Consider the following 27846-nt stretch of genomic DNA (forward strand, 5'->3'; position numbering starts at 1 on the left):
GCGCAAATTGAAGTTTGTTCCACCTGAGCGAGTCTGACCACAGTTCAGAGGGAACTATGATGACACACCAAATGTGTTTGAGGATCGCGGGAAAAGAGCAGGAATAAGCTTTTATAGACTACAGTCCAAGCTATGTCTTCTACAGCTGCGACTGCTGTCGGCATCCAAAGATTATCCAACTTGAATAAACACTTGGAGATAAGGATGATAGCAGTGGTGTAGTCTACGGTGATACGGATATCACTTATTATTCACACCTACATAGCGCATTGATTTGAATCGCACTGCTGATCTCTTACTTAGCTATTCGCGCATTGTGGATTGTGATTGTGGTTGTTGTGGACGGCTGTTCATAAATCTAAATGTGTATTTGGACCCAATAATGGTTGAATTCAAGAAGTTTAAGGTGCCTATCAATCATTGTTTTTGAAACCAGTGGACAGCCAGTGAAAAATGTGCTCTTGCATCAGCTGCATAGTACAGATCCCAGCCTATGGAATAAAAGTGGGGCTTTTATTGCTAAATTTAATTCATGCTGATAAAAAAAAATCCATAGGCCTGATGGACACGTGCTCAAACTCGCACACTTAAATGCCTCTTGAGCTTAGTTCAACTGTCGCACTTCATGAGAACCCAAAATAGAAGCTTTTTTCCAATGATTGTAAACATTGTAAATGTAATAAAAACACTGTATAGCCTCATAACATGGTTAAAACAATAATTGTGATATCATGGATGGTCAGTCCTTGCATCCATAGGTCTGTCCATTAATCTGTGAGTGGTTTCATTTCTCCAGGCCCATCCCTCAGCTTTTACCAAAACAGAAGCAGGGCAGCCATTTTGTTATTCTTTCATCTGTGGATTTGCACTTTAAACAGCTTCATATTATCAAGATATCAAAGTGTCACAAACAAAAAGGTAATCTATATGCCTATAGCAAATGCAGCATACGGCATTCATTTTTCACATGAAAACAGAACTTTTCAGTAGTGTTCAAAGCATGCCATTCCACGAGCGCAGCATTTCTTTTTCAACTCGAATCAATGAGCCCAATCAGTCCTCCATGACAACAAAATCATAAACAACAGTGTAGGGCTAGCTAACAAGTCTTTCGTTTTGGGGTTATTCTCAGGTAAAACAATTTGGCCAGTTTATACTTCCATATTTTCAAGTCCTATTCTTGAAGATCAAGGGGTATAACATTTATTGGAATGACTGGAATTCTGATATATCTTTACATTAAAAACCAAAGTCTAATTTAATCGTATTATTATATGTAGTAGAAAGCGATGGGTTAGAAGAAGCCTACGTAACCAACCCATAAAGTAAAAAGTAACATCCATATATGGCCAGCTATGTAAACTTTAACATTGATTTATCCTGCAATAGATCTCTTTCAATTGGTAACATACATTTTTGGCTTCTTCTAATGCCTCTTAAGGGGAAAGTAATCTAAAAGTAACGGAATGTAATCAGATTACATTTCTGAGTTTGGGTAATCCAAAAATGACATTACTGATTACGATTTTGGACAGCTAACTTGTAACTGTAACGGAATACATTTAGAAAGTAACCTGCCCAGCCCTGGTTTCAAAGGTACAAATGCAACATGTTTTATACAAGGTTTGTCTGTGTTGAAAATTGGTTACCATGATGACATATTCCTGTGGTTGAAATTTCACCCTCAAAATACTTTTTTCAAATCCAATGTATTTTCCACGTAGATTCCACATCACAATACATTGACAAATTACGTTGAAACAATGTTGATTTAACCAGTACGCCCAGTGGGATGAGTCCTCTTTCAGCTAGTCCCGGCTACTGGACCCCACTCTACACCACATAGCCAGCCGAACACAATGCAGGAAAGCTTACGTGTGCTCCCAGTTCAAGGTCAGTGGCAGCTGAGCAGTCAGGCTTGGTGTTTACGCTCCTAGATGAAGGGCTCTGCGCCACCTGCTTTGAGACTCTCTGAATGGTGCCAGACCAATGCATGATTTCATGGTGACAAAGTCAGTCTAATAATCCACATTCCTGTCTATGCAGAGAGCACACAATGGTAAACACATTGATTCTACACATCATTTGTGCTACTGTTTTTGTCTAGACCTTTATGTTGGATTCCACACAAATCTAAAATATTCCACTAATGCATACGTAGTCTCAGGATGTGATGGTATGGTACAGGGAATCAGATTACTAATTGAAAAGAAGTGAGGATGATTCTCCTAAGAATTGTTAAAGCCTCCAACCTCTGAGAGGAGATTTGACTGGAGAGGCAGGGAATATGGGCAGACATTCAGGGAGTAACAAAGAAGGTAAGGAACAGAGAAGAAGTCATTGCGGTTGATAGAAGTATGTGTGGTCTCCAGGGGTGCAACTTTGGTTTTAGAAGTGGGGGGACATAACCTGGCAGGGGCTCTGGGGGCCCTGCCTCGAAATTGTTGGGCATCTGCAGCTCATTTCCTGCATTTCTACACAATCTAATATGAACCCTTTCTTGTCATTTTGGGGTCACTTTTATTGTAAATAAGAATAGAATATATACAGGGCCTAAAATGAACACCTACCACCTCCCAAATGCTAGTAGATTTTGGCATTGGTGGGTAAGATGTCTATTTCACTAGCCACGTTGGCGGGAGGTCAGGCCTCCACAGTGCAGACATTTTACTCGCATTTGCAAATAAATGTTTGATCATATTTATAGTAAAATAAATACTGCAGTAGCTGTTTCAAAGTATTTCTACTGTTTTGTTTCAAAGCTGGTAAATTAATCGCACAAAGTGAAAGAACTACAAATCATAAAAGACATAAAAGTTGGTCTAATTTACTTGAAACTAAAGTCTACTGAAGTGAAACTTTGTCCTTGTGTTTCTTGGCTATTTGCGTTGTTTTATTCACAAACTAGGTTGTTTTTCAATGTTTGAATTTCAACTGCTAGAGAATAGAAGACAACGCAGCTACTACTGTAATTTCCGGACTATTAAGCGCACCTGAATATAAGCCGCACCCACTGAATTTAAAAAATATATATATTTTGAACATAAATAAGCCGCACATGTCTATAAGCCGCAGGTGCCTACCGGTAAATTGAAACAAATGAACTTTACAAAGGCTTTAACGAAACACGGCTTGTAACAAAAAATTTAAAATTAGCAGTAAGCTTTAGTTCTCTTTTTGCACTGAGTCAATTCCTCATGCTGCTGTTTCCAACGTCTTATCGACTCATTAAGACCAAGCTCCCGTGCAGCAGCTCTATTTCCTTTTCCAACAGCTAGATCAATCGCCTTCAACTTGAAAGCTGCATCATATGCATTTCTCCGTGTCTTTGCCATGATGAGGGGGACAAAATGACTACCGTAATCAGAATGATGGGAAGTTTGAGAGCGCTCGATTTAATCTAAACAGTAAACAAAAAAGTTGTTTGACCGTAACCCGTTCGGCAATTTCATTGGTCTAATGAAAGCTTCATGCCGCCAAAAAACTGAGCACGTCACAGAATATGTTTTTTTGAAAAAAAAAAAATTGAAAGCGGGAAAAATCCATATATTAGCCGCGTCATTGTTTAAGCCGCGATGTTCAAAGCCTGGGAAAAAAGTTGCGGCTTATAGTCCGGAATTTACGGTAGTCAGACTCTCAATCTCACAGGCTCAAACATGACTCCAGTCGCGTTACCACTGTAACCTCCCACCATTAACCTTTCATACATGAGTTCCAAATATCTCTAACGGTCACCCCAGCTTGAGTTGTTTTATGCGAGTGTTGTCTGAATGCACTGTTCCAAAATGTGATTGCTACCCACCTGGACAGTTAACATGTGCTGCCTGCTAATTATCTATAGACAATGTTTCAACTTATCAATTTCAACTTATTTTCTAATATGTGGTATTTCCTAACAACAGTTTGAATTGAGGTGTGTTCCACCTCCTCATTAATTCACATAGAAGTAGCCCATTTCAGTGTTGCGGACAATTTATGTTTGAGGCTTTACTGAGCCAGACAAAGTCTCCTCTTCGAACATCAAGTATGCAGACATTTGTCTTGCACGAATTGGCAGATTTTCTGGCTGGCTCTCGCTTTGCCTCCATTGTTGTTTTCCTTACAAACAATAACTTTGGACGTGTGTGCGTTCCTATCAAAGTAAGTGCCTTATTTTCTGCATATCGTGTTGTTGTTCATATTGTAGCATGATGTATGTATGTATGGAGCATAATATATTTACAGTTTTATTCACGGTTTCAAGTATTGGTGACAAGTAATGCATTCCGATTATTGCATAGATGGTAATGGAGACCTACTGTATGATGTGTGTAAAATACTTTTTTGAAGGTTGTACTAATTATAATGAGCTAATGCTAAGATATTTGCCAGCTATGTAGGGTGCCATGTTTGTTGACATTACACAATGCATTCTGGGTGTCACGTACAGTTGAAGTCGGAAGTGCTACATACACCTTAGCCAAAAACATTTAAACTCAGTTTTTCACAATTCCTGACATGTAATCCTAGTAAAAATTCCCTGTCTTAGGTCAGTTAGGATCACCACTTTATTTTAAGAATGTGAAATGTCAGAATAATAGAAGAGAGAATGACATATTTCAGGTTTTATTTCTTTCATCACATTCCCAGTGGGTCAGAAATTTACATACACTCAATTAGTATTTGGTAGCATTACCTTTAAATTGTTTAACTTGGGTCAAACGTTTCGGGTAGCCTTCCACAAGCTTCCCACAATAAGTTGGGTGAATTTTGGCCCATTCCTCCTGACAGAGCTGGCGTAACTGAGTTAGGTTTGTAAGCGTCCTTGCTCGCACATGCTTTTTCAGTTCTGCCCACACATTTTCTATAGGATTGAGGTCAGGGCTTTGTGATGGCCACTCCAATACCTTGATTTTGATGTCCTTAAGCCATTTTGCCACAACTTTGGAAGTAATCTTGGGGTCATTGTCCATTTGGAAGACCCATTTGCGACCAAGCTTTAACTTCCTGACTGATGTCTTGAGATGTTGCTTCAATATATCCACATAATTTTCCTACCTCATGATGCCATCTATTTTGTGAAGTGCACCAGTCCCTCCTGCTGTCCCTCCTCGATGGTCATTATGGCCAAACAGTTCTATTTTTGTTTCATCAGACCAGAGGACATTTCTCCAAAAAGTGTGATCTTTGTCCTCATGTGCAGTTGCAAACCGTAGTCTGGCTTTTTTATGGTGGTTTTGGAGCAGTGGCTTCTTCCTTGCTGAGCGGCCTTTAAGGTTATGTCGATATAGGACATGTTTTACTGTGGATATAGATACTTTTGTACCTGTTTCCTCCAGGATCTTCACAAGGTCCTATGCTGTTGTTCTGGGATTGATTTGCACTTTTCGCACCAAAGTACATTCATCTCTAGGAGACAGAACGCGTCTCCTTCCTGAGCGGTATGACGGCTGCATGGTCCCATGGTGTTTATACTTGCGTACTATTGTTTTTACAGATGAACGTGGTACCTTCAGGCGTTTGGAAATTGCTCCCAAGAATGAACCAGACTTGTGGAGGTCTATAATTGTTTTCTGAGGTCTTGGCTGATTTCTTTTGATTTTCCCATGATGCCAAGCAAAGAGGCACTGAGTTTGAAGGTAGGACTTGAAATACATCCACATGTACACCTCCAATTGACTAAAATTATGTAAATTAGCCTATCAGAAGCTTCTATAGCCATGACATCATTTTCTAGAATTTTCCAAGCTGTTTAAAGGCACAGTCAACTTAGTGCATGTAAACTTCTGACCCACTGGAATTGTGATACAGTGAATTATCAGTGAAATAATCTATCTGTAAACAATTGTTGGAAAAATTACTTGTGTCATGCACAAAGTAGATGTCCTAATCGACTTGCCAAAACTAGTTTGTTAACAAGAAATTTGTGGAGTGATTGAAGAACAAGTTTTAACAGCCTAAGTGTATGTAAATCTGTCAGACCAAAGATGTTGTAATGAGGTGAAAGAATGGTTCACTCATCTTTCGAGTAAACTTCCGGAAGTGAATGAAGGGAAGTAAATGATCGTATACTGCAGACCCAGCTGATCTTGTCTGCTCTTATTATCTTTGGTTGATGCAAAAAAACAAACATGGCGCCGCACACAAACTACCCATTGTCAGATTACTTTCGATTTCTAGAAAGTGTTTTACTCAATTACTTCGATCAATGTTGAGCTCACCCATGATGTGATGACATATTTCCTCAGTTAGCGCTAGGACTAACGTAGATTACATTTTCTGATTTGGATGATTGTGTATGCTGTTTCTACTTTTGTGAATGTCTGAACATAACATCCAAAAATAAACTGGTCACATTCAGGAAATACCGTTTATTTGACAAAACAGTGTGGCCAGCTCAAACGCTGACTGTTGCGTCAATCGAAACTGGACATTATAAATAAGCGTTCTAATCAAACCGGTTTGAGCATTAGTTGCAGGGACCACAGTAAAATGATTACACCCATTTGTTGGTACATGTGAAAAGGTTAAAGGGACAGGTGAATATTTTTGTCTCTTCTGTGATATTTTGTTTTTTGTTTTTGTTATGAAATTAAACAATATACCATATTATTTCTTACTAGTAATACATTTATTGTTTTAGAAACATTACAAAGCATGCTAATCCATTTTTGTTTTTGTTGTTGTTGTAATTTTAGCAGGGAAATGTTATTTTGGCTGGTAAAAAATCAGAGTGGCTTGTAGATTTTAAAATCTACCTGCCACAGTGGCAGTGGACCAAAAAGTTGATTTTATGCACTGAATATGTTTATAAATACTTCAACATGAATGTGTTACCATGATTATGGATAATCCTGAATGAATCATGAATAATAATGAGTGAGAAAGTTATAGATGCACAAATATCATACCCCCCCCAAAAAGCTAACCTCCACTGTTATTGTACTGGTGAGAGGTTAGCTAATCTTGGGGGTATGATATTTGTGCGTCTAACTTTCTCACTCATATTATTAGAAACATATTCTATTCTTATTTACAATAAAAGTGACTCCAAAATGATCCAATACGTTATCTACCATTCATTTCTATTGGGCACAAAATAATCTGAAACACAGTCAATGCATCCAACAAATTTGTAGAGTCACAAACATGATGTAGTACATTTTTGTCATTTAACAGATGCTCTTATCCAGAGCGACTTACAGAAGTGAGGGCATACATTTTCTGTACTTTATCATACTGGTCCCCAGTGGGAATCAACCCTCAACCCTGGCTTTGCAAATGCCATGCTCTAACAACTGAGCCACACGGGACTATGTAGTCATTGCATGCTATGAATGTGGGACCAAATACACTTACAAGTGAATTTGTCCCAATACTTTTGTCTGCCTAAAACGGCTGGGACTATGTACAGAAAGTTCTGTCATTTCAAAACATTTCACCCGATATAGATGAAAATACCCTCAAATGAAAGTTGACAGTCTGCACTTTAACTTCCTAGTCATTGTTTGATTTCAAGTATAGATCCAAAAGAAGAAAAAATGCTTCACTGTCCCAATAATTACAGAGTGCACTGTAATTCATATCATAGGCCTAATAGTACTGTATAGCTCTTTTTATTGCACACAATATAGCTGGATCTAGTGATACATAATTTAGTATTTCTGCCATCCATTGTGACATTGTGGGAGGATAACCAACCTTCCGATTAATGGAGATACATTTCTTAGCCGATTTAAATGCTAGGTTACACTGATAACAGTCTCCAAGCAAACAAAAACAGGGAGACTGGAGAATCTGTAGACATGCTGAGATAAAAGAACATACAGTACTCTTTGCCAGAATTCAGCCAGCCTTCAGCAGAGCATAACATATTGAAATATGTCCCCTTTTGTGTTTTACACCTCCAGCAGAGGAACTATATTTCTGAATGCATGATATTCAGTTTCACAGGCATAAAATCACGTTTCAGTTAAGATCCAGATGCAGACAACGTCGAAGTAACAACAGTTTATTAATCGAACAAGGGCAGGCAAAAGACAGGTCCAGGGCAGGCAGAGGTCAGCAATCCAGAAAGGTGGGGCAAAGGTACAGGACTGCAGGCAGGCTCAGGGCAGGCAGAAAGGTCAACACCAGGAAAACTAGGAAACAGGAACAATCGAGAGACAGTAGCAGAGGGGAAAACGCTAGTAGGCTTGACGAAACACAACGAACTGTCAACAGACAAACAGAGAACACAGGTATAAATACACAGGGGATAATGGGGAAGATGGGCGACACCTGGTGGAGGGTGGAGACAATCACAAAGACAGGTGAAACAGATCAGGGTGTGACAATATAGTACGTTATATGGATGGTCTTAAACTGCAGTAATTTATGTCTGAGATGATATGAACATGACTGGACATTCAAACATATCTGTATCCATTCATCATCAATAATAGCGTCTCCCAGGTCTTCTTCTCATTTTGTTTTACATGTCTTGTGTTATTGGCAAAAGCCTATTCACCAGTTTAGAAATCAACAATAGTTTGTCAGACTGCCTTAAAATACACTGCTCAAAAAAATAAAGGGAACACTTAAACAACACAATGTAACTCCAAGTCAATCACACTTCTGTGAAATCAAACTGTCCACTTAGGAAGCAACACTGATTGACAATACATTTCACGTGCTGTTGTGCAAATGGAATAGACAACAGGTGGAAATTATAGGGAATTAGCAAGACACCCCCAATAAAGGAGTGGTTCTGCAGGTGGGGACCACAGACCACTTCTCAGTTCCTATGCTTCCTGGCTGATGTTTTGGTCAATTTTGAATGCTGGCGGTGCTTTCACTCTCGTGGTAGCATGAGACAGAGCCTACAACCCATACAAGTGGCTCAGATAGTGCAGCTCATCCAGGATGGCACATCAATGCGAGCTGTGGCAAGAAGCTTTGCTGTGTCTGTCAGCGTAGTGTCCAGAGCATGGAGGCGCTACCAGGAGACAGGCCAGTACATCAGGAGACGTGGAGGAGGCCATAGGAGGGCAACAACCCAGCAGCAGGACCGCTACCTCCGCCTTTGTGCAAGGAGGAGCAGGAGAAGCACTGCCAGAGCCCTGCAAAATGACCTCCAGCAGGCCACAAATGTGCATGTGTCTGCTCAAACGGTCAGAAACAGACTCAATGAGGGTGGTATGAGGGCCCGACGTCCACAGGTGGGGGTTGTGCTTACAGCCCAACACCGTGCAGGACGTTTGGCATTTGCCAGAGAACACCAAGATTGGCAAATTCGCCACTGGCGCCCTGTGCTCTTCACAGATGAAAGCAGGTTCACACTGAGCACATGTGACAGACGTGACAGAGTCTGGAGACGCCGTGGAGAACGTTCTGCTGCCTGCAACATCCTCCAGCATGACCAGTTTGGCGGTGGGTCAGTCATGGGGTGGGGTGGCATTTCTTTGGGGGGCCGCACAGCCCTCCATGTGCTCGCCAGAGGTAGCCTGACTGCCATTAGGTACCGAGATGAGATCCTCAGACCCCTTGTGAGACCATATGCTGGTGCGGTTGGCCCTGGGTTCCTCCTAATGCAAGACAATGCTAGACCTCATGTGGCTGGAGTGTGTCAGCAGTTCCTGCAAGAGGAAGGCATTGATGCTATGGACTGGCCCTCCCGTTCCCCAGACCGGAATCCAATTGAGCACATCTGGGACATCATGTCTTGCTCCATCCACCAACGCCACGTTGCACCACAGACTGTCCAGGAGTTGGCGGATGCTTTAGTCCAGGTCTGGGAGGAGATCCCTCAGGAGACCATCCGCCACCTCATCAGGAGCATGCCCAGGCATTGTAGGGAGGTCATACAGGCACGTGGAGGCCACACACACTACTGAGCCTCATTTTGACTTGTTTTAAGGACATTACATCAAAGTTGGATCAGCCTGTAGTGTGGTTTTCCACTTTAAATTTTGAGTGTGACTCCAAATCCAGACCTCCATGGGTTGATAAATTGGATTTCCATTGATTATTTTCGTGTGATTTTGTTGTCAGCACATTCAACTATGTAAAGAAAAAAGTATTTAATAAGATTATTTCTTTCATTCAGATCTAGGATGTGTTGTTTAAGTGTTCCCTTTATTTTTTTGAGCAGTATAGTTTAAATCTTTGAAGCTTCTGTCTTGTCCAGTGTTTGCTGCACAGAGAGAATAAAGTGTTGCATCTGTAAAAGTTTACCTCAGTGCCGTTACGTACTGGTCCTTCCTGGTTGCCTGACCCTGCTGAGACCCCTATCACCATTGGATCCTGCTCAGATGAGGCATGACAAAGAATTACGTTGGTGTACTTTTATACATTATATTATCCAAGAGTAGAAAAAAATTGTTAAATTATTGAAATGACCATTATTCCCAGACTGTAGCCTACCTATCAACTCAAGATGTATCCATTCACGGATTGTTATAATATACTGCAAAATTCACCTGAACTCCGTAGACTTGTCTTCCCTGGTTGTCTGACCCTACTGGGACATCAGACACCATCTGATCCTGCTAAGATATGATGAGCATAGTGTTGTGTACTGACTGTGCACCATGACAGTGAAGCCTGTAGAGCTGTTTATACCATGTCAGTGTGAAAAGTAAGGAATAAGCTAGGGAAACTGACAGATCAATAACATTACATTGACTATAATGACTGTGATTGGGGAAAAAAGAATATCTAACGTTTGCCAACTTTGGTTAGCTCTTATGGTACATCAACTGGACGAAAACAAGCCAAGTTAATTAAATTCTGTTGAAACGGTAGAAAACAAAAGCTACTTCACATTTCCATGCACAAAACAGCTGTTAGACACTTCTACCTGACAGATAGTTGGAGGCTAGAGCTGAACTGGCTGTGGTAGCTACTAGCTAGCTAGCTAGTTCATTCACCTAAAACAGAACTTCAGTCGAACAGGAAATGTGAATTATTCTGTGCATTATAATTAATGGACATCTTTGTATGGGTTGATACAAATTTCATAAGGGGAAATTAACTAACATTTCAAAGTGGAAATTACCGTCTTCAGAAACCTTTTTAAACCTCAAACCCAGAACAAGTTTAACATTTCCTGTATTGCAGGAAAGTTCTCCTGCAAAAGGGTGATGAAATTAAGATACTACAACTGTAGATATAACTATCACTGCAGGTGCTGGGCAATTATACGATAACAGAGTGATGCGGTTGTCTTGGTTGCGCATAGGACACGTTTCAACTTTAGCGATAGCAATAATGTATAGGCATCATCTCAATGCTTGGTGTGAGTGGATAATTATAGAGCAAATTATCTGTGAAAAATATCCTGACTTGTTTGACAAATGGTGCAGACTCTAGGCTGCGACAATGTAGTCTCAAACATACAGTATGTTTATAACATTTAACCCTTTTAATATTGTGTGGTAATCTGTTGTGCTAGATTTCTGAGTGTGATTTTGTTGAATAGTTTGTATTCCTATGCGTTTTGTGCATGTGACTAAGTCCATCTCATTTGTGAAGGTGTGTGTGGATTATGAGTTTTGTCCCACCCCTCTGCCAGCCAGAGGCTGGCTGGATGGGTGGCTTTTTTTTGATAGGATTTTTCTATGTTTACATTTATGATGATTGACTCTTTTCCCTTACACAGCAAAGATTACTTTTCCAACTGATTCGATTTCAGAATGTAACTGTTTATGACTCAATCTATTGCTATTACTTATTACTCTAGCACTTTAGCTAAATACTGACAATATGGAAAGCTGATTCCTTGGATAATCAATCCAGAGACAGAGCAGTGATTTAATTAGTCACATACCACTTAATCCATGTTTAAAGACGCAGTCAAATCTTTACTTCCTGATTGAGTCTAAAGACATTTCAACACATTTACTTTGCAGACCATCTGCCGGTTTAGAAACCACTTTGAAATCACAATTCCTCTTTTGACCTGTCGGCGGGAAAAATATGGAGATAATTTAGCAAACAAATACATTCGTTTTTAAAATTATAATATTGATTGTTTTCTCACAAAACAGATACGTGTCACTACCTTTAGTGTTGTAATGCAGCTGTTTCAAATTGTTTTATTACGTTCTGTTTCTATTCATCTAAACTCAAGAATTGATCTCGGGGTGATTGGTTTTCATAAATTAGTTTTTCATATTTTCAAGTCAAACCTCCTCCTGGGGGGGAAGCTTTTTCAATTTGAACTTTCTCACTTTCTCAGATAAAAGTACAACTTAACACTTGTGATAGTGTAACTTTAATTATGGATTCCATGGCCTTCCATTACATTTTATATCCATCTGATTCATACTTGAACCGATGGAACTGATGCAATCTCTCTGCACTAAATAAAAAATTAAGTTATTGAGCTTGGTTGAAGGAATGTGGACCTAGGGACATTTTCATATCCAAAGCGCATCGTCAACACTCCCCCGGAAGACACTCCTGATGCCATGGGCCCAAGGACTAGAGGTTGGGTTCCATAAGCTGGACTGAAGACTCAAGAATGAACTCTCATGTGGTGCGCGTCGTTTCTTCCTGTATTGGACACTGCCTGTTCATGTACAGCTTCTGTCCAGGGGAGATTTGTACAGTCATGGCCAAAAGTTTTGAGAATGACACAAATATTAATTTTCAGTCTGCTGCCTCAGTGTCTTTAGATATTTTTGTCAGATGTTACTATGGAATACTGGAGTATAATTACAAATATTTCATAAGTGTCAAAGGCTTTCATTGACAATTACATGAAGTTGATGCAGAGTCAGTATTTGCAGTTTTGACCCTTCTTTTTCAAGACCTCCGCAATCCGCCCTGACATGCTGTCAATTAACTTCTGGGCCACATCCTGACTGATGGCAGCTCATTCTTGTAAAATCAATGCTTGGAGTTTGTCAGAATTTGTGGGTTTTTGTTTGTCCACCCACCTCTTGAAGATTGACCACAAGTTCTCAATGGGATTAAGGTCTGGAGAGTTTCCTGGCCATGACCCAAAATATTGATGTTTTGTTCCCTGAGCCACTTAGTTATCACTTTTGCCTTATGGCAAGGTTCTCCATCATGCTGGAACAGGCATTGTTCGTCTCCAAACTGTTCCTGGATGGTTGGGAGAAGTTGCTCTCAGAGGATGTGTTGGTACCATTCTTTATTCATGGCTGTGTTCTTAGGCAAAATTGTGAGTGAGCCCAGTCCCTTGGCTGAGAAGCAACCCCACACATGAATGGTCTCCATGCTTTTGTTACTTCTAGGCTGGACTACTGCAATGCTCTACTTTCCGGCTACCCGGATAAAGCACTAAACAAACTTCAGTTAGTGCTAAATACGGCTGCTAGAATCCTGACTAGAACCGCCTGGAAAATGGCTAAACAAAACACAAAAGACAATGCCCAAGGACCCGTCAGCCCTTCCCCTCCTCTGACGGGCCAAAATGTATCTCTTTCTCTACATTACAGAAGTGTGTTAAAAGAACACTATTGCGTCCATGTCTGGTATCAATCTGAAACTTGTCCTCTGGGAATAACTTTGACCCCATCTATATGGTTGCATGATCTCTGTGCTTATTTGTAGTTGTTCAGAGTGACAACACTGTATTCAAGTGACCCATCAGGAATGGTGTCTTATCTCTATTGCTCCCAGGCCACCCCCTCAGGTCACCACACGTAGATGTGACCCCCTTCCTATAGGATGTTCGCTGGTTCAATCCGATATCTTATTTTTATTACCTTTGGTTTGGTCTGTGGATTGGTTAACAATTGATTTGGAATACAAAAAATCTGATCCGTCATTTATTATTAAATACACTCCCTGTACTTGCTTCCCATTCTTAGCATACACGTTACAATAAGGTTATTTGGAAATGTTTATTTTGTGAGCTACCCAGGCCCATGGACTGAGTAGGTCGGTTTGTTCATGCTTTTGTGATAGAATTAAAAGTGCCTTAATAATAACTAAAAAATACAGAATCATGATGTGTACCAGAAAGTAATATGCTATTCATGTATTTAAATGTTAATTATACGATCTGTGTTCTCTATTGATGTTTGATCTGAGTTTGATTGGTTATACCTAGGAATTCCTATAGGGGCGCACGGGCTTCCCAGCTCACTCACTGCAAGTGACTTGAAGATACATCTCTGTGTGATTTATTTCTATATATCCCTCTTTCAGGGGTATAACATTTTGGAGGCTCAGCTGAGATGAATGCACCGAAGATCGTCTCCGCGTGATAGAAAGACCCTCAACTGACATTAACCTTCAAAACCAACTCAGACACATGACAGAGTGTGACAGATGGCTAAAGTGGATGTTTGACAGACACTGGAAAAGGAGTGTGCAAACTGAGGTCAGAGTGAACATCAAGGAGCAGCAAGGTCCATTCAGTAAAAGAGAACCTTCATTAAAGGTGTTAAAATGGAACCAGCATTAGAGGATATGCAAATAGAAGTGAAAGGAGCATTGTATGAAGTGAAGTAAAGGACTTTTCTTTTTAAATATCAAAAAATCAAGAGAATCTAATTGGTAAAACGCGAATCTAATTGGACACTGTGTTAACTAACCTCCAGATGAGCTTCAATGCCATACAACTCTCCTTCCGTGGCCTCCAACTGCTCTTAAATGCAAGTAAAACTAAATGCACACTCTTCAACCGATTGCTGTCCGCACCTGCCCGCCCATCCAGCATCACTACTCTGGACGGTTCTGACTTAGAATATGTGGACAACTACAAATACCTAGGTGTCTGGTTAGACTGTATACTCTCCTTCCAGACTCACATTAAACATCTCCAATCCAAAATTAAATCTAGAATTAGCTTCCTATTTCGCAACAAAGCATCCTTCACTCATGCTGCCAAACATACCCTCATAATTTTTTTTTTTTACTTCACCTTTACTTAACCAGGTAAGCTAGTTGAGAACAAGTTCTCATTTACAACTGCGACCTGGCCAAGATAAAGCAAAGCAGTGCGACAGAAACAACAACACAGAGTTACACATGTAATAAACAAGCGTACAGTCAATAACACAATAGAACAAAAAAAGAAAGTCTATATACAGTGTGTTCAAAAGGCATGAGGAGGTAAGGCAATAAATAGGCCATAGTAGCAAAATAATTACAATTTAGCAGATTAACACTGGAGTGATAGATGAGCAGATGATGATGAGCAGATGATGGTGTGTAAGTAGTGATACTGGTGTGCAAAAGAGCAGCAAAGTAAATAAAAACAATATGGGGATGAGGTAGGTAGATTGAGTGGGCTATTTACAGATGGACTATGTACAGCTGCAGCGATCGGTTAGCTGCTCAGATAGCAGATGTTTAAAGTTAGTGAGGGAAATGTAAGTCTCCAGCTTCAGCAATTTTTGCAATTCGTTCCAGTCACTGGCAGCAGAGAACTGGAAGGAAAGGCAGCCAAAGGAGGTGTTGGCTTTGGGGATGACAAGTGAAATATACCTGCTGGAGCGCGTGCTACGGGTGGGTGTTGTTATCGTGACCAGTGAGCTGAGATAAGGTGGAGCTTTACCTAGCATGGACTTATAGATGACCTTTAGCCAGTGGGTCTGGCGACGAATATGTAGCGAGGGCCAGCCGACGAGAGCATACAGGTCGCAGTGGTGGGTGGTGTAAGGCGCTTTGGTAACAAAACAGATGGCACTGTGTTAGACTACATCCAGTTTGCTGAGTAGAGTATTGGAGGCTATTTTGTAGATGACATCGCCGAAGTCGAGGATCGGTAGGATAGTCAGTTTTACTAGGGTAAGTTTGGCGGCGTGAGTGAAGGAGGCTTTGTTGCAAAATAGAAAGCTGATTCTAGATTTGATTTTGGATTAGAGATGCTTGATGTGTGTCTGGAAGGAGAGTTTACAGTCTAGCCAGACACCTAGGTATTTGTAGTTGTCCACGTATTCTAGGACAGAACCGTCCAGAGTAGTGATGTTAGTTGGACGGGCGGGTGCGGGCAGCGAATGGTTGAAGGCATGCATTTGGTTTTGCTAGCGTTTAAGAGCAGTTGGAGGCCACGGAAGGAGTGTTGTATGGCATTGAAGCTTGTTTGGAGGTTAGTTAGCACAGTGTCCAAAGAAACATCGTTGATATATACAGAGAAAAGAGTCGGCCCGAGAATTGAACCCTGTGGCACCCCCATAGAGACTGCCAGAGGTCCGGACAACAGGCCCTCCGATTTGACACACTGAACTCTTTCTGAGAAGTTGGTGAACCAGGCGAGGCAGTCATTTGAGAAACCAAGGCTATTGAGTCTGCCGATAAGAATACGGTGATTGACAGAGTCAAAAGCCTTGGCCAGTTAGATAAAGACGGCTGCACAGTACTGTCTTTTATCGATGGCAGTTATGATATCGTTTAGGACCTTGAGCGTGGCTGAGGTGCACCCATGACCAGCTCGGAAACCGGATTGCACAGCGGAGAAGATACGGTGGGATTCGAAATGGTCGGTGATCTGTTTATTAACTTGGCTTTCAAAGACTTTAGAAAGGCAGGACAGGATGGATATAGGTCTATAACAGTTTGGGTCTAGAGTGTCACCCCCTTTGAAGAGGGGGATGACCGCGGCAGCTTTCCAATCTTTAGGGATCTCGGACGATACGAAAGAGAGGTTGAACAGACTGGTAATAGGGGTTGCAACAATGGCTGCGGTTAATTTTAGAAAGAGAGGGTCCAGATTGTCTAGCCCAGCTGATTTGTACGGGTCCAGGTTTTGCAGCTCTTTCAGAACATCTGCGATCTGGATTTGGGTGAAGGAGAATCTGGGGAGGCTCGGGCAAGTAGCTGCGGGGGGTGCGGAGCTGTTGGCCGGGGTTGGGGTAGCCAGGAGGAAAGCATGGCCAGCTGTAGAGAAATGCTTATTGAAATTTTTGATTATCATGGATTTATCAGTGGTGACCGTGTTGTCTAGCCTCAGTGCAGTGGGCAGCTGGGAGGATGTGCTCTTGTTCTCCATGGACTTTACAGTGTCCCAAACTTTTTGGAGTTAGAGCTACAGGATGCAAATTTCTGTTTGAAAAAGCTAGCCTTTGCTTTCCAGACTGACTGTGTGTATTGGTTCCTGACTTCCCTGAAACGTTGCATATCGCGGGGACTATTCGAAGCTATTGCAGTCCGCCACAGGATTGTTTTTGTGCTGGTCAAGGGCAGTCAGGTCTGGAGTGAACCAAGGGTTATATCTGTTCTTAGTTCTACATTTTTTGAAAGGGGCATGCTTATTTAAGATGGTGAGGAAATTACTTTTAAAGAACGACCAGGCATCATCGACTGACGGGATGAGGTCACTATCCTTCCAGATTACCTGGGCCAGGTCGATTAGGAAGGCCTGCTCGCGGAAGTGTTTTAGGGAGCGTTTGACAGTGATGTAGTCATAGCAGATAATATTCTAATTTTTGGTGACTTTAACATTCACATGGAAAAGTCCACAGACCCACTCCAAAAGGCTTTCGGAGCCATCATCGACTCAGTGGGTTTTGTCCAACATGTCTCTGGACCTACTCACTGCCACAGTCATACTCTGGACCTAGTTTTGTCCCATGGAATAAATGTTGTGGATCTTAATGTTTTTCCTCATAATCCTGGATTATCGGACCACCATTTTATTGCGTTTACAATTGCAACAAATAATCTGCTCAGACCCCAACCAAGGAAGATTAAAAGTCGTGCTATAAATTCTCAGACAACCCAAAGATTCCTTGATGCCCTTCCAGACTCCCTCTGCCTACCCAAGGACGTCAGAGGACAAGAATCAGTTAACCACCTAACCGAGGAACTCAATTCAACCTTGCGCAATACCCTAGATGCAGTTGCACCCCTAAAAATGAAAAACATCTGTCATAAGAAACTAGCTCCCTGGTATACAGAAAATACACGAGCTCTGAAGCAAGCTTCCAGAAAATTGGAACGGAAATGGCGCCACACTAAACTGGAAGTCTTCCGACTAGCTTGGAAAGACAGTACCGCGCAGTATCGAAGAGCCCTCACTGCTGCACGATCATCCTATTTTTCCAACTTAATTGAGGAAAATAAGAACAATCCGAAATATCTTTTTGACACTGTCGCAAAGCTAACTAAAAAGCAGCATTCGCAAATGGAGGATGGCTTTCACTTCAGCAGTAATACATTTATGAACTTCTTTGAGGAAAAGATCATGATCATTAGAAAGCAAATTACGGACTCCTCTTTAAATCTGGGTATTCCTCCAGGGCTTCATTGTCCAGAGTCTGCACAACTCTGCCAGGACCTAGGATCAAGGGAGATACTAAAGTGTTTTAGTACTATATCTCTTGACATAATGATGAAAATAATCATGGCCTCCAAACCCTCAAGCTGCATACTGGACCCTATTCCAACTAAACTACTGAAAGAGCTGCTTCCTGTGCTTGGCCCTCCTATGTTGAACATAATAAACGGCTCTCTATCCACCGGATGTGTACCAAGCTCACTAAAAGTGGCAGTAATAAAGCCTCTCTTGAAAAAGCCGAATCTTGACCCAGAAATTATAAAAAACTATCGGCCTATATCGAATCTTCCATTCCTCTCAAAAATTTTAGAAAAAGTTGTTGCGCAGCAACTCACTGCCTTCCTGAAGACAAACAATGTATACGAAACGCTTCAGTCTGGTTTTAGACCCCATCATAGCACTGAGACTGCACTTGTGAAGGTGGTAAATGACCTTTTAATGACGTCAGACCGAGGCTCTGCATCTGTCCTCATGCTCCTAGATCTTAGTGCCGCTTTTGATACCATCGATCACCACATTCTTTTGGAGAGATTGGAAACCCAAATTGGTCTACATGGACAAGTTCTGGCCTGGTTTAGATCTTATCTGTCGGAAAGATATCAGTTTGTCTCTGTGAATGGTTCGTCCTCTGACAAATCAATTGTAAATTTCGGTGTTCCTCAAGGTTCCGTTCTAGGACCACTATTGTTTTCACTATATATTTTACCTCTTGGGAATGTCATTCGAAAACATAATGTTAAATTTCCCTGCTATGCGGACGACACACAGCTGTACATTTCAATGAAACATGGTGAAGCCCCAAAATTGCCCTCGCTAGAAGCCTGTGTTTCAGACATAAGGAAGTGGATGGCTGCAAATTTTCTACTTTTAAACTCGGACAAAACAGAGATGCTTGTCCTAGGTCCCAAGAAACAAAGAGATCTTCTGTTGAATCTGACAATTAATCTGGATGGTTGTACAGTCGTCTCAAATAAAACTGTGAAGGACCTCGGCGTTACTCTGGACCCTGATCTCTCTTTTGAAGAACATATCAAGACTGCTTCAAGGACAGCTTTTTTCCATCTACGTAACATTGCAAAAATCAGAAACTTTCTGTCCAAAAATGACGCAGAAAAATTAATCCATGCTTTTGTTACTTCTAGGCTCGACTACTGCAATGCTCTACTTTCCGGCTACCCGGATAAAGCACTAAACAAACTTCAGTTAGTGCTAAATACGGCTGCTAGAATCCTGACTAGAACCAAAAAATTTGATCATATTACTCCAGTGCTAGCCTCCCTACACTGGCTTCCTGTTAAGGCAAGGGCTGATTTCAAGGTTTTACTGCTAACCTACAAAGCATTACATGGGCTTGCTCCTACCTATCTTTCCGATTTGGTCCTGCCGTACATACCTACACGTACGCTACGGTCACAAGACGCAGGCCTCCTAACTGTCCCTAGAATTTCTAAGCAAACGGCTGGAGGTAGGGCTTTCTCCTATAGAGCTCCATTTTTATGGAATGGTCTGCCTACCCATGTGAGAGACGCAGACTCAGTCTCAACCTTTAAGTCTTTACTGAAGACTAATCTCTTCAGTAGGTCCTATGATTAAGTATAGTCTGGCCCAGGAGTGTGAAGGTGAACGGAAAGGCTGGAGCAACAAACCGCCCTTGCTGTCTCTGCCTTGTCGGTTCCCCTCTTCCCACTGGGATTCTCTGCCTCTAACCCTTTTACAGGGGCTGAGTCACTGACTTACTGGTGTTCTTCCATGCCGTCCATGGGAGGGGTGCGTCACTTGAGTAGGTTGAGCCACTGACGTGGTCTTCCTGTCTGGGTTGGCGCCCCCCCCTTGGGTTGTGCCGTGGCGGACATCTTTGTGGGCTATACTCGGCCTTGTCTTCGGACGGTAAGTTGGTGGTTGTAGATATCCCTCTAGTGGTGTGGGGGCTGTGCTTTGGCAAAGTGGGTGGGGTTATATCCTGCCTGTTTGGCCCTGTCCGGGGGTATCATCGGATGGGGCCACAGTGTCTTCTGATCCCTCCTGTCTCAGCCTCCAGTATTTATGCTGCAGTAGTTTATGTGTCGGGGGGCTAGGGTCAGTCTGTTACATCTGGAGTATTCTCTTGTCTTATCCGGTGTCCTGTGTGAATGTAAATATGCTCTCTCTAATTCTCTCTTTCTCTCTTTCTTTCTTTCTCTCGGAGGACCTGAGCCTTAGGACCATGCCTCAGGACTACCTGGCATGATGACTCCTTGCTGTCCCCAGTCCACCTGGCCATGCTGCTGCTCCAGTTTCAACTGTTCTGCCTGCGGCTACGGAACCCTGACCTGTTCACCGGACGTGCTTGTTGCACCCTCGACAATTACTATGATTATTATTATTTGACCATGCTGGTCATTTACGAACATTTTAACATCTTGACCATGTTCTGTTATAATATCCACCCGGCACAGCCAGAAGAGGACTGGCCACCCCTCATAGCCTGGTTCCTCTCTAGGTTTCTTCCTAGGTTTTTGGCCTTTCTCAGGAGTTTTTCCTAGGGAGTTTTTCCCAGCCACCGTGCTTCTTTCACATGCATTGCTTGCTGTTTGGGGTTTTAGGCTGGGTTTCTGTACAGCACTTTGAGATTTCAGCTGATGTACGAAGGGCTATATAAATAAATTTGATTTGATTTGATGAGGGGTGGCTGCCTGCACCCATAGCGGATGCAGGCAATGAGGCAGTGATTCGCTGAGATCCTGATTGAAAACAGCAGAAGTGTATTTGGAGGGCAAGTTGGTCAGGATAATATCTATGAGGGTGCCCATGTTTACGGATTTAGGGTTGTACCTGGTGGTTTCCTTGATAATTTGTGTGAGATTGAGGGCATCTAGCTTAGATTGTAGGACTGCTGGTGTGTTAAGCATATCCCAGTTTAGGTCACTTAACAGAACGAACTCTGAAGATAGATGGGGGGCAATCAATTCACATATGGTGTCCAGGGCACAGCTGGGAGCTGTCGGGGGTCTATAACAGGCGGCAACAGTGAGAGATTTATTTCTGGAGAGATACATTTTTAAAATTAGAAGCTCAAACTGTTTGGACATAGATCTGGAAAGTATGACAGAACTTTGCAAGCTATCTCTGCAGTAGATTGCAACTCCTCCCCTTAGGCAGTTCTATCTTGACGGAAAATGTTGTAGTTTGGTGTGGAAATCTCAGAATTTTTGGTGGCCTTCCTAAGCCAGGATTCAGACACAGCAAGGACATCAGGGTTGGCAGAGTGTGCTAAAGCAGTGAGTAAAACAAACTTAGGGAGTAGGCTTCTGATGTTAACATGCATGAAACCAAGGCTTTTTCGATTACAGAAGTCAACAAATGAGAGTGTCTGAGGACACGTAGGGCCTAGGTTAGCCTCCACATCACCCGAGGAACAGAGGAGGAGTAGGATGAGGGTACGGCTAAAGGCTAGCAAAACCGGTCGTCTAGTGCGTTGGGGACAGAGAATAAAAGGAGCAGATTTCTGGGCGTGGTAGAATAGATTCAGGGCATAATGTGCAGACAGGGGTATGGTGGGGTGCGGGTACAGTGGAGGTAAGCCCAGGCACTGAGTGATGATGAGAGAGGTTGCATCTCTGGACACGCTGGTTATACTGGGTGAGGTCACCGCGTGTGTGGGAGATGGGACTAAGGAGGTATCTAAGGCATGTACAGTGGGACTAGGGGCTCCGCAGTAAACTAAAACAATGATAATTATCCTAAACAACAGTATACAAGGCATAATGACATTTGAGAGAGACATAAAGCGAGGCATAAAGCAATCACAGGTGTTGATTGGGAGAGCTAGCTAAGACAACAACGGGTAAGACAACAACAGCTAATCAGCTAAGACAACAACAAGAGGTAAAATGGCGATGAATGGGCAGAGAGGGTCAATTAACTACACACAGGGCCTGAGTTTGGGGCTAGGGCCGACAGATAAACAAAGGTAAACAAAGTGGAGTACCGTGATAAATGAACAGTCCAGCAGGCATCAGCTATGTAGCCACGTGATCATAGGGTCCAGTGTACAGCAATAGATGGAACAGGGAAGCCGCGGCATATTCGTAGCTACGCTAGCACGCGGGAGACACGGCGTTTAAAGTTAGCAGTCCAGGGTAAGTACAAGCGTCTGCTCCAACGTCCGGGAAAGGCCGGTTGAAGGCACAGCTGATGGAATTACGTCTGCGGACCAGTCGTGGTGGTAGGGCGGTGCGCCGTGTCGACGAAGGGACCGGGCCAGATGGTGAAAGAGGTATTGTAGTTGTGGTATTTACGTTTGCGAGCCAGGAGATGCGCCTGTAAAACTGACCATCCTACCGATCCTCGACTTCGGCGATGTCATTTACAAAATAGCCTCCAACACTCTACTTAACAAATTGGATGCAGTCTATCACAGTGCCATCCGTTTTGTCACCAAAGCCCCATATACTACCCACCACTGCGACTTGTACACTTTCGTTGGCTGGCCCTCGCTTCATACTCGTCGCCAAACCCACTGGCTCCAGGTCATCTACAAGTCTCTGCTAGGTAAAGCACCGCCTTATCTCAGCTCACTGGTCAGCATAGCAGCACCCACCGTAGCACATGGTCTAGCAGGTATATCTCACTGGTCACCCCCAAAGCCAATTCTTCCTTTGGCCGCTTCTCTTTCCAGTTCTCTGCTGCCAATGACATGAACGAACTGCAAAAATCACTAAAGCTGGAGACTCTAACCTCCCTCACTAGCTTTAAGCACCAGCTGTCAGAGCAGCTCACAGATCACTGCACCTGTACATAGCTCATCTGTAAATAGCCCATCCAATCTACCTCATCCCCATACTGTATTTTTTTATTTATCTTGCTCCTTTGCACCCCAGTATCTCTACTTGCACATTAATCTTCTGCACATTCTACCATTCCAGTGTTTAATTGCTATATTGTAATTACTTCGCCACCATGGACTATTTGTTGCCTTACCGCTCTTATCCTACCTCATTTGCGCATTGTATATAGTTTTTTCTACTGTATTATTGATTGTATGTTTTGTTTCTTCCATGTGTAACTCTGTGTTGTTGTATGTGTCGAACTGCTTTGCTTTATCTTGGCCAGGTTGCTGTTGCAAATGAGAACTTGTTCTCAACTAGCCTACCTGGTTAAATAAATGTGGGAAAAAAAATATATATACTGCTCAAAAAAATAAAGGGAACACTTAAACAACACAATGTAACTCCAAGTCAATCACACTTCTGTGAAATCAAGACAACAGGTGGAAATTATAGGCAATAAGCAAGACACCCCCAATAAAGGAGTGGTTCTGCAGGTGGAAACCACAGACCACTTCTCAGTTCCTATGCTTCCTGGCTGATGTTTTGGTCACTTTTGAATGCTGGCGGTGCTTTCACTCTAGTGGTAGCATGAGACGGAGTCTACAACCCACACAAGTGGCTCAGGTAGTGCAGCTCATCCAGGATGGCACATCAATGCGAGCTGTGGCAAGAAGGTTTGCTGTGTCTGTCAGCGTAGTGTCCAGAGCATGGAGGCGCTACCAGGAGACAGGCCAGTACATCAGGAGACGTGGAGGAGGCCATAGGAGGGCAACAACCCAGCAGCTAGACCGCTACCTCCGCCTTTGTGCAAGGAGGAGCAGGAGGAGCACTGCCAGAGCCCTGCAAAATGACCTCCAGCAGGCCACAAATGTGCATGTGTCTGCTCAAATGGTCAGAAACAGACTCCATGAGGGTGGTATGAGGGCCCGACGTCCACAGGTGGGGGTTGTGCTTACAGCCCAACACTGTGCAGGACGTTTGGCATTTGCCAGAGAACACCAAGATTGGCAAATTCACCACTGGCGCCCTGTGCTCTTCACAGATGAAAACAGGTTCACACTGAGCATGTGACAGACGTGACAGAGTCTGGAGACGCCGTGGAGAACGTTCTGCTGCCTGCAACATCCTCCAGCATGACCGGTTTGGCGGTGGGTCAGTCATGGTGTGGGGTGGCATTTCTTTGGGGGGCCGCACAGCCCTCCATGTGCTCGCCAGAGGTAGCCTGACTGCCATTAGGTACTGAGATGAGATCTTCAGACCCCTTGTGAGACCATATGCTGGTGCGGTTGGCCCTGGGTTCCTCCTAATGCAAGACAATGCTAGACCTCATGTGGCTGGAGTGTGTCAGCAGTTCCTGCAAGAGGAAGGCATTGATGCTATGGACTGGCCCGCCCATTCCCCAGACCTGAATCCAATTGAGCACATCTGGGACATCATGTCTCGCTCCATCCACCAACGCCACGTTGCACCACAGACTGTCCAGGAGTTGGCGGATGCTTTAGTCCAGGTCTGGGAGGAGATCCCTCAGGAGACCATCCACCACCTCATCAGGAGCATGCCCAGGCGTGGTAGGGAGGTCATACAGGCACGTGGAGACCACACACACTACTGAGCCTCATTTTGACTTGTTTTAAGGACATTACATCAAAGTTGGATCAGCCTGTAGTGTGGTTTTCCACTTTAAATTTTGAGTGTGACTCCAAATCCAGACCTCCATGGGTTGATAAATTGGATTTCCATTGATTATTTTTGTGTGATTTTGTTGTCAGCACAATCAACTATGTAAAGAAAAAAGCATTTAATAAGATTATTTCTTTCATTCAGATCTAGGATGTGTTGTTTAAGTGTTCCCTTTATTTTTTTGAGCAGTGTGTATATATATATATATACATATATATATTTGTTTTTTTTCTTCCCACATTTATTTAACCAGGTATATATATATATATATATCTCCAATACAAAATTAAATCTAGAATAGGCTTCCTATTTCGCAACAAAGCATCTTTCAGACAACAGACAATGAACTTACCTGTGGACGAAGAAGTTCCAGCTCCTCCGTCACCAGCTCAAAGTGACTGCAACAGTGAAGTAGAGCAAAAGTCTCAGTTGCTTAGGAGAGAAAAGTTATTCACGTATGTCAACCTTGGAACTCCAGTCTGTTACAATGCAGGACCAACAAACAGTGTCCTGTACCAATACCAGCCTGTGCATTATGCAAATACACAAGCAATGGCCTCATGGACATCTATCTCCTGTTCAACCATACCAGTACCAGCAATATATCTATGGAATCTAAAAAAAGAGACAAGTACTGGCCAATACAGAAATAGACTGTTTAGTGTGTAAAGAATATGAAAGTGCTCATGGACTTATAATAGAGCATAGTAAAGAAGCAAAGAGGCTCATGGACTTATGATACAGTTGAGCACTAACTCGGGTACAAAATAGTTTATATTGCTATGGGAGAGAAAAAAAAGAGCCATGCAAGACAGAAGAATGTCTAAAGAGGCATATATAAGACAAAATAATGTTAAAAGAGCCATATAAGTTAGAATATGTACAAAAGAACCATACAAAGAATGTCTACTCAAAGAATTTCAACTCAAAGAATGTCTCCTCAAAGAATGTCAACTCAAAGAATGTCAAAAGAGTTCCTGAATGTAACATATTCAGGTTATCAGGACGATAACTCATTTTGAAGGGAAGTGTGCGGTAGAATTAAAAGTGCCTTAATAATAACTAAATAATAATACAGAAACATAATGTGTTCCAGTAAGTAATATGCTATTCATTTATCTAAATGTTGAAAATATGATCTGTGTGCTCTGTATGTCTGATCTGAGTTTGATTGGTTACACCTAGGAATTCCTATACGGGCGCACGGGCTTCCCAGCTCACTCATTACAAGTGACTTGAAGATACATCTCTGTGTGATTTATTTCTATATTTCCCCATTTCAGGGGTATAACACTTTGTCTTGTAACTTAACCTTAGGATCTACTGTATATGCGTAGAATTATGCTTAGTTAATGTCAGTATTGCCTTGTAACTTAAGCTTTATGCCTTGTATGTGAATCCATTCATTTTAACTAAGTTATTCAATAATAATTGCTTTGATATTCGCTTCTCATGACCATTCCTTGACCTTAGTCAGTTAAACGCATAATATTTGGTTGCTCATGGTTTTACTCTAACGTTAGATGGAGTTAGATAAACATTTGAATAGGCTGTCTGTATAGTCAAATATTACCACACTCTCTGCTCATACCTAGTCCCACAACTGTTTACCCGAGAGGTGTAGCATTCATAGCCCCAGATAGACACACTACTGATGCTCAGACTGGAGACATTACTATAAGGCATGACTCTGTGTGGTGATGCTCTGACTGGGCTTGTTACCCAGCACAGCTGGATCCTTCCTGTCATGTGACCCTGGGTGGGCTTATTATATGGATTGATTCCAGGTGATCAATTATTTAACCATGATTAGAGATGCGTGGGACAACAAGGTTATATAATGTGTACTTGAATAAACTTTGCAAATATTGTACACACAATCATTCACACCATCATTAAACAGAGAGAGGTAGCGATAGAGAGAGATATAGTGGGGGAGGAGGGAGAGAGGAAGGGAGAAAGCAGGTTTGGGCTTCAGTAATACATGACTGTGCAGTTTTACAGCCATTGTGACAGTGACAATGGCCCAGTGAGCAGTGGACTGAATCATCTCTCTCCTCTGTGTCTGTCTGCCTGTTGCTGTGTCTCAGACTTACCCCGACGGAACACACGCAGACAGACAAGAAGCATTCTTTATAGTCTGCCTGTCTTTTCTTTTCTCAACCCCGAGGAGGAAAGAACAAGCCCCATCTTCCTCCCCCAACCCATGATGGGTTCTTATTTCTATGTCCACTATAGCCACACAAATCTTACCCCATCCAACCACCTCCCTCGCCCCTGTTCAGTCCAGACAAACTGGCTTTCAGAGAGGGATTATCTTCTAATCTCTTTGTTGAGGGAAACAGGGGAGAAAAAGGAAAAATTGATCTGCAAAGCTTGTGAAATGTTCTCTTGTTAACCCAGAGAAAAGCAGCCGTGGCAGAAGTAGACAGGACTTTTACCGAATTAGCTTTTTAAAGCAGAGGGAGGGAGAGGACTGCAGGCTCCAGGAGAGAAACAGTTTGATATCTGCGTCTGGAGCTCTTTTTTACTTAGCAATCATCATCATATGTAAGGCTGTCAGCAGTGCGCAAACACCCAGTGGCTGGGCGCTGTGGACAAGGACACACACAAACACGCAGACACAAACTCACAAACGCACCGGCGCACACTCACAACTTTTTCCCGTACTCCTGTTTTTCTCTAGTCCCTGTTTCTAGTTTTCCAAGTTTTGACCATTCTGCCTACCCCTGAGCCTGCCTGCTGCTCTGTACCTTGTGACACTGACCTGGATTACTGACCTCTGCCTGTCCTGACCCTGCCTGCCGTTTTGAACCTTTCGAACTCTGCTATGGATTATTGACCTCTGCCTGCCCTTGACCTGTCGTTTGTCTGCCCCCTGTTTTTGTAATAAACTTTTATTACTTCGACACTGTCTGCATCTGGGTCTTCTCCTGAGCCGTGATATAGCTAGCTAATGCAGCTCATTTAGCCTACTCAACAACCTGACTCAAACAGAGAAGAATGCTATTTATGTGAGCTAGCTGTCTAAGGCTGTCCAACACAGCAACTCTTCCAAGTCAAGGTAAGTTTGGTGTTTTGTTAATTTATTGCCACCGTTTATTGGATTTTACTAATCAAGTTCCACCATGGGTAGTAGTA

Source organism: Salmo trutta, chromosome 12 (genome assembly GCF_901001165.1).
Source record: "Salmo trutta chromosome 12, fSalTru1.1, whole genome shotgun sequence".
Classification (NCBI taxonomy): Eukaryota; Metazoa; Chordata; class Actinopteri; order Salmoniformes; family Salmonidae; genus Salmo; species Salmo trutta.